Source organism: Eschrichtius robustus, chromosome 3 (genome assembly GCF_028021215.1).
Source record: "Eschrichtius robustus isolate mEscRob2 chromosome 3, mEscRob2.pri, whole genome shotgun sequence".
Lineage (NCBI taxonomy): Eukaryota > Metazoa > Chordata > Mammalia > Artiodactyla > Eschrichtiidae > Eschrichtius > Eschrichtius robustus.
Window position 1 is genome coordinate 156666737 of NC_090826.1, and position 9085 is coordinate 156675821.

The following is a 9085-nucleotide window of genomic DNA, read 5'->3' on the forward strand; positions in this document are numbered from 1 at the left end:
AAGCAGGCTTAGATATCTCTTCCTGGCACCTTCCCTGAAACACAGTTCTCTCTTGGCTTGCATGATTCTCCTTCTATCTCTCTGGCCAGTTTTCGTCTCTTTGGGGGCTTCTGTTCCACCAGCTCTGAAGAATGGGCTGTATCCTTGCCTTAGAGTTCTGTCTTTGGGCTATTGTGCCTCAACACACTCCCCACAAGGGACCTCATTCTCTCCAACACTTTGTTCACCACCCAAATGCTAATGACCCCTAAACTTTATCTCTGACCCTTACTTCTGCCCTGAACTCTGGATCCATGTTTCCAATTTCCTACAGGATTTTTTCACCTGATGTCCTCATGACCTGCCCTCCATCTCAGAATATACAACTTGAATTCATTACCTGCACCTGCCACACCTCCCCAAATCCTCCTTCCCAATTTCAGTTGAAAGCATTACCCAGACATTTCAGTCATCTCTAATGATTCCTTCTTCTTCACCCTCCACAACTGTTCACCATGGTCTATTGTATCTAATCTTTGGAATATCTCACATCTGTCCCCTCCTCATGCCTGTCCCAAAGGCTCTCACCATCTCTTGCTAGGACTATTGCAGTAGCCTTCTAACTTCTCTCCTGGTGTCCAGGCATTCCAGCCCATCCTCCACATTACCACAAGGAAATTTACTGAAACCCACATTCAATTATGTCACTCATCCATTTTAGAGTGTCCAGTGATTGATTTCTCTGCTGCTTCCAGGATAAAGTCCAAACTCTGGCCTGACAGGCCTGTGAAGAGCAAGGTTTAAAAAGGCCATATCATCCTTCAATGTTTCCTATTTCGATTAGTGACCCTTTACAGTCTAGCCCTTTTTCAGCCTAATCTCCAGCCTCACACACTAAAGCACTCAAACACGTCAGGCACTTCCAGGACTTTGTGTATGTAGCTCCTCAGCCTGGAATGTCTCCTCCATCGCATGGAATTCCTTGAAAGCAAGTACTGTGTCAATCATCTCTATATACCCAGTGTCTCCTAGCCTAGTGCCTGGTACATAATAGGGACTTTAGTAAGTACTGAATGAGGAACTCGCACTTCAAGGAAGGCCCAGCTCTCAAATGTTACTTCTCTATTTCTCCTGACCACTGCCCACTTCCACCCCAATTAGATGTGATTGTTCCCTCCAGCCTTCATCACTTAACAAAAATTTCATGAATTCCTGCTAAGTACCAGGCCCTGGGCTAAGAGAGAGAGCCACAAGGAACCTCAGTCTAGGTAACAGACGGACCAGCAAAGGATTAGAACACTGAGATAAGTGCTGTGATGGGGTCCTTCTGTCATATACCTTTCCTGTAGAGAAATTAACATGAAAAGCCAAATCATGACCATCATGCTAATTGGTGAGCATGGTGTTTGGGCAGAGGGAGGTGGGCTAAATGAGTCAAATGTTCCATGATGTCTTTAGTCCATTCAGGCTGCTATAACAAAATACCACAGACCACGTGGTTTATAAACAACAGAAATTTATTTCTCACAGTTCTGAAGGCTGGGAAGCCCAAGATCAAGGCACCAGCGTGGTTGCATTCTGGTGAGAGCCTGCTTCCTGGGTCAGAACCAACACCTCTCTGTGTCCTCACAAGGTGGAAGGGGCGAGGGAGCTCTGTGAACTTTCTCTTGTAAGAGCACTAATCCCACTCACAAAGGCCCCACCCTCATGACTTAAGTACATCCCAAAGCCCCCACCTCCTAATACCATCATCTTTGGGGATTAGGATTCTCATATACGAATTTTGGGAGGACACCAACATTCAGACCATAGCACATGGTAACTAGATATGCCAGCTGCACAGCAGGGTACTGGCAAGGGAGCCCCTTCTGAACAGCATGGGACCGATCACCCCCAACCCCTTCCTCATCTGGTCCCCCCTTTCAGCCTCCACCTGGCCATCTCCCTTCTGCTGACACGTTCCCCTTAGCCATCTTAAAACAATCTCCTAGGTGCTAGCCTAACTCTGCCTGCTCATCCAGATTCAGATATCTAACAGAAGAGAAAGAGAAGTGTGTACCTCTTTACGGCCTATACAGCATTCCACTTTGTATTACAGCCATTTGTGCCCTTGGGACGGGGACTTTAGTTTCTCATGCTGAATAGAGTGCTTCATACACAACAGACCAATATGTTTGGTTGGATGAATGCTCATAACAAACTTCTTCAGACTCCTCTATCCGTGACAACTGACCATCATCCATAGCTTCATATCAGAATCTCAGGGTTAGAAAGTGCTTAAAAATAATGTAGACCAACCAACCCTTAATGCTTACCCTGCACCAAGCACTCGTCCAGCCCATGCTTCAGTGCCTCCAGTGCCGGGAGCTCCCTACCTCCTGAAGCAGCCCATTTACTCTTGACTATCAAAATCTGTATTCCTGTAACCTTCCTCCAGCCCCCTGGCCTCAGGAGAACACAGAACAACTCCATTCCTTCCTCCACAGAACAGCTCTTTAAATAGCTGAAGACTGCTCTCAAGTCCCCTGAGGAGTCTCTTCCCCAAACTAAACACATCCCCATTTCCTTCACCTTCATCGTGTAATGGGATTTCAAGTATCCTCACCATCTTGCCCGCTGCACTTGCTCTAAACAGGAAGGACAATTATGATACTGGCCAGATTGGCATAACACAGCTTTCTTTTTCAAGCTGTTGACCCAAAGAGAAAACTCAATCAGAAGCTTTATACAAGCAAAAAGCAGAAAAGTTACACATAAGGTTTGAAAATAGGCTTCTGGTCACCTCATGACTCCAAACAGCCTCTGCCCACTCTACCCACAACACATCCTAATGTAGCCAGGAAGGCAGACGCATGCACACAAAATGTTATTTTTTTTTAATTAATTAATTTAATTTATTTATTTTTGGCTGTGTTGGGTCTTCGCTGCTGCGCGGGCTTTCTCTAGCTGCAGCGAGTTGGGGCCACTCCTCACTGCGGCGCATGGGCCTCCCACCACGGCGGCCTCTCCTGTTGCAGAGCATGGGCTCAAGGTGCACGAGCTTCAGCATTTGTGGTGCACGGGCTCAGTAGTTGTGGCTCCAAGGCTCAGTAGTTGTGGCATGCGGACTCAGTAGTTGCGGCTCGTGGGCTCTAGGGCGCTGGCTCAGTAGTTGTGGCACACAGGCTTAGTTGCTCTGCGGCATGTGGGATCTTCCCGGACCAGGGCTTGAACCCGTGTCCCCTGCACTGGCAGGCAGACTCCCAGCCACTGCGCCACTAGGGAAGCCCCAAAATGTTGCTTTTTTAAAAAGGCAAGCATTACTGCTAGAAGTCTGTATTTCCAGAAATTTCTTGCAAGCTCACTGAAATTAAGGATTGGGCCAGCTCCAGCCACTCATGCCCTCAGATGTGTAAAGTCTCAGCTTCCCAGCACAACATAGACGACAGTGGTCTGGACCAGCTCTCAAGGTCATAAGGAGGTGAAGTCTGTGGGCCTGCCCTGCCCTTCCTGGACCCCACCTCCCACTGTCCCAAATGCTTCCTCCTTTCACTTTTAAAAACCAAACTATGCCCATCGTGCATGGCTTGCTTCTGTCCACCTCTGAAACTCTCATTCATCAAGGACGCCCTTTCTAAGAGGGTTGGAACTATGTCTATCTTTTCACCTTGTACTCTTGCCTTCCCCCACCAAAAATTGCTCTTCAGAAAACATTTCATCAAGTCATTTATATTCTCTTATGAATTCATATCAGTATATTATTCTCCCAGGGATATTTGCATTTTAAGTATTCTTTGTAAATATGGTTTCCAGTTAAGGAGATTCCAAGCATCAGCTAAGTAGTGAACATGGTAGGTGGAGTATGCCATGGGAAGACCCTTCCTTCTTGGGCTGCAGTTTCATCATCCATAAACTGAGGGAGGTGTTTGATGCCCAGCTCTGGCATCTGTGAGTTGATGATTTACCTGGTGTTAGTAAGACCTCATTCTGTTAGTCACATTTCTCCAGAGAAACAGAACCAGTAGGATTTATATACAGAGAAAGATTCATTATAAAAAATTGGCTCACACAATTATGGAGACTGACAAGTCCTAAGATCTGCAGGGTTAGTTGGCAAGCTGGAGACCCAGGAGAGCCAGTGGTGCAGTTCCAGTCCAAGTCTGAAGGCCTGAGAACCAGGAGAATGGTGGTATAGCTCCAATCTGAAGGCCAGCAGGCTCAAGTCCCAGGAAGAGCTGATGTTTCAGTTTGAGTCCAAAGGCAGGAAAAAAAGTTGATGTCCCAATTTGAGGGCAGTCAGGAAGAAGGAATTCCATTTAACTCAGAGGAAGCTCAGCCTTTTTTGTTCTATGCAGGCCTTCTAGTGATTGGATGAGGCCCACCCACGTTTGCTTTACTCCACCTACCAATTTGTGTTAATCTCATCCCCAGACACCTTCACAAATACACCCATAATAATGTTTGACCAAATATCTGGGCACCCTCTGGCCAGCAAGTTGACACATAAAATTAACCATCACACTCGTAGAAGTAGAGCATGGTCACTCGAAAGGCCTGGCCCTGGTTGTGAACAAGAGAGACATCGGATGGGAAATGGCTTTGAAATCCCGGACATAAAGGCAAGGTCATCCTTGGTATTTAACTCCACCCCTTCCCCCTACCACCTGCCCACCACCCCTACAATTTCTTTCCACTCCCACTTCACAACTTTAATTTTTCTTTTTCTATGTTAAGAAAATTTTACAAGCATTTTAAGGAAAATATTATCCATAAAATTCACAGACATTAATAAATTAAATTAACTACTTCCTTCTATAGCATACTGAAACAAAAGTCACAAACTCTCTCCAAAAAAATGTGAAACCACTCACACAGCATTACTAAACTGAATCTAAAGGTCGAAAAGAAGTACTACAATAAACCACACAAAATGCAAGGCAAAACACAGCCTTCATCTTCAGACGAACCACCTGATATTTGAAGCAGAGGTGTTAAACTGAGGTTGTCCACTTGCTTAAAAGTAAGATGGCTTTCATTTGCCCATCGATTTTGTTTGCTCAACAATTCATTGAATCAAGCAAGCAAATTTACTGAGCACCCATTGAATACTATGTGTAGCTACAGACCTAGATATGGGGCAACACAACAAAGAATAAGATGCAGCTTTAGCCCTGGAAAAACTTGCTGGGGGAACAGATTGCAAATGCCTGCTTGGGCCCATCTCATTTACCATTGCTTCTCCTGGGAAGCCCTCTCTGACCTGCTACCACCAAGCCTTATCCCAGACCGGGCAAGGGCCCCTCTATGCACTCCCCTAGCCCTGTGCCCCTTGTCATAGCACTGTCACACATTCTGTAATTGCTTCTGTGTATCTCCAAACTCCTCACTGGTTGGGGACCTCCAAGAGGGCAGGGACTGTTCCTATCTTTCCACCCTGCCACAACTCTGGCACATGGTAGCTACTTAAAAATTGTTTGTGAAACGAATTTGTAGATGAATAAGCCAAGTTTCTTTTTTTAATTTTTCTTGGAATATAGTTGATTTACAATGTTCTGTTAGTTTCTGCTGTACAGCAAAGGGAATCAGTTATACATATACATATATCCACTCTTTTTTAGATTCTTTTCCCACATAGGTCATTACAGAGTACTGAGTAGAGCACCCTGTGCTATACAGTAGGTCCTTATTAGTTATCTATTTTATATATAGTAGTGTGTATATGTCAATCCCAATCTCCCAATTTATCCCTTCCCCCTTCCCCCCCAGTAACCATAACATTGTTTTCTACATCTGTGAGTCTATTTCTGTTTTGTAAATAGGCTTATTTGTACTATTTTTTTAGATCCCACATATAAGTGATATCATACAATATTTGTCCTTCTCTGTCTGACTTACTTCACTCAGTATGACAGTCTCTAGGTCCATCCATGTTGCTGCAAATGGAATTATTTTGTTCTTTTTTATGGCTGAGTAATTTTCCATTGTATATATGTACCACATCTTCTTTATCCACTCCTCTGTCAATGGACATTTAGGTTGCTTCCATGTCCTGGTTATTGTAAAGAGTGCTGCATTGAACATTGGGGTGCATGAATCTTTTCAAATTATGGTTTTCTCCAGGTATACATGCCCAGGAGTGGGATTGCTAGATCATATGATAGCTCTATTTTTAGTTTTTTTAAGGAACCTCCATACTATTCTCCACAGTGGCTGTACCAATTTACATTCCCAGCATCAGTGTAGAAGGGTTCCCTTTTCTCCACACCCTCTCCAGCATTTATTATTTGTGGATTTTTTGATGATGGCCATTCTGACTGGTGTGAGGTGATACCTCATTGTAGTTTTGATTTGCATTTCTCTAATAATTAGTGATGTTGAGCAACTTTTCATGTGCCTCTTGGCCATCTGTATGTCTTCTTTGGAGAAATGTCTATTTAGGTCTTCTGCCCATTTTTGGATTGGGTTGTTTGTTTTTTTAATATTGAGCTGCATGAGCTGTTTATATATTTTGGAGATTAATCCTTTGTCCGTTGATTTGTTGGCAAATATTTTCCCCCATTCTGAGGGTTGTCTTTTCGTCCTGTTTGTAGTTTCCTTTGCTTTGCAAAAGCTTTTAAATTTCATTAGGTCCCACTTGTTTGTTTTTATTTCCATTACTCTAGGAGGTGGATCAAAAAAGATCTTGCTGTGATTTATGTCAAAGAGTGTTCTTCCTATGTTTTCCTATAAGAGTTTATAGTGTCCAGTCTTACATTTAGGTCTCCAATCCATTGAGTTTATTTTTGTGTATGGTGTTAGGGAGTGTTCTAATTTCATTCTTTTACATGTAGCTGTCCAGTTTTCCCAGCACCACTTACTGAAGAGACTGTCTTTTCTCCATTGTATATCCTTGCCTCCTTTGTCATATATTAGCTGACCATAGGTGCGTGGGTTTATCTCTGGGCTTCCTATCCTGTTCCATTGATCTATATTTCTGCTTTTGTGCCAGTACCATATTGTCTTGATTGCTGTAGCTTTGTAGTATAGTCTGAAGTCAGGGAGTCTGATTCATCCAGCTCCATTTTTTTCCCTCAAGACTGCTTTGTCTATTCGGGGTCTTTTGTGTCTCCATACAAATTTTAAGATTTTTTGTTCTAGTTCCGTAAAACATGGCATTGGTAATTTGGTAGGGATTGCATTGAATCTGTAGATTGCTTTGGGTAGTATAGTCATTTTCACAATATTGATTCTTCCAATCCAAGAACATGGTATATCTCTCCATCTGTTGGTATCATCTTTAATTTCTTTCATCAGTGTCTTATAGTTTTCTGCATACAGGTCTTTTGTCTCCCTAGGTAGGCTTATTCCTAGGTATTTTATTCTTTTTGTTGCAGTGGTAAATGGGAGTGTTTCCTTAATTTCTCTTTCAGATTTTTCATCATTAGTGTATAGGAATGCAAGAGATTTCTGTGCATTTGTATCCTGCAACTTTACCAAATCCATTGATTAGCTCTAGTAGTTTTCTGGTGGTATCTTTAGGATTCTCTATGTATAGTATCATGTCATCTGCAAACAGTGACAGTTTTACTTCCTCTTTTCCAATTTGTATTATTTTATTTCTTTTTCTTCTCTGATTGCCGTGGCTAGGACTTCCAAAGCTATGTTGAATAATAGTGGTGAGAGTGGACATCCTTGTCTCGTTCCTGGTCTTAGAGGAAATGCTTTCAGTTTTTCACCATTGAGAATGATGTTTGCTGTGGGTTTGTCATATATGGCCTTTATTATGTTGAGTTAGGTTCCCTCTATGCCCACTTTCTGGAGAGTTTTTTATCATAAATGGGTGTTGAATTTTGTCAAAAGCTTTTTCTGCATCTATTGAGTTGATCATATGGTTTTTATTCTTCAATTTGTTAATATGGTCTATCACATTGCTTGATTTGCGTATATTGAAGAATCCTTGCATCCCTGGGATAAATCCCACTTGATCATGGTGTATGATCCTTTTAATGTGTTGTTGGATTCTGTTTGCTAGTATTTTGTTGAGGATTTTTGCATCTATATTTATCAGTGATATTGGTCTATAATTTTCTTTTTTTGTAGTATCTTTGTCTGGTTTTGGTATCAGGGTGATGGTGGCCTCATAGCATGAGTTTGGGAGTATTCCTTCCTCTGCAATTTTTTGGAAGCGTTTGAGAAGGATGGGTTTTAGCTCTTCTCTACATGTTAGATAGAATTCACCTGTGAAGCCATCCAGTCCTGGACTTTTGTTTGTTGGAAAATTTTAAATCCCAGTTTCAATTTCATTACTTGTGATTGGTCTGTTCATATTTTCTATTTCTTCCTGGTTCAGTCTTGGAAGGTTATACCTTTCTAGGAATTTGTCCATTTCTTCCAGGTTGTCCATTTTATTGGCATAGAGTTGCTTGTAGTCGTCTCTTAGGATGCTTTGTATTTCTGCAGTGTCTGTTGTAACTTCTCCTTTTTCATTTCTAATTTTATTGATTTGAGTCCTCTCCCTCTTTTTCTTGATGAGTCTGGCTAATGGTTTATCAATTTTGTTTATCTTCTCAAAGAACCAGCTTTTAGTTTTATTGATCTTTGCTATTGTTTTCTTTGTTTCTATTTCAGTTTTTTCTGCTCTGAGCTTTATGATTTCTTTCCTTCTGCTAACTTTGGGTTTTGTTTGTTCTTCTTTCTCTAGTTCCTTTAGGTGTAAGGTTAGATTGTTTATTTGAGACTTTTCTTGTTTCTTGAGGTAGGCTTGTATTGCTACAAACTTCCCTCTTAGAACTGCTTTTGCTGCATCCCATATGTTTTGGATCGTCATGTTTTCATTGTCATTTGTCTCTAGGTATTTTTTTATTTCCTCTTTGATTTCTTCAGTGTGCTCTTGGTTATTTAGTAATGTATTGTTTAGCCTCCATGTGTTTGTGTTTTTTATGTTTTTTTCCCTGTAATTGATTTCTAATCTCATAGCATTGTGGTCAGAAAAGATGCTTGATATGATTTCAATTTTCTTAAATTTACTGAGGCTTGATCTGTGACCCAGGATGTGATCTAGCCTGGAGAATGTTCCGTGTGCACTTGAGAAGAAAGTGTAATCTGCTGTCTTTGGATGGAATGTCCTATAAATACCAATTAAATCTAT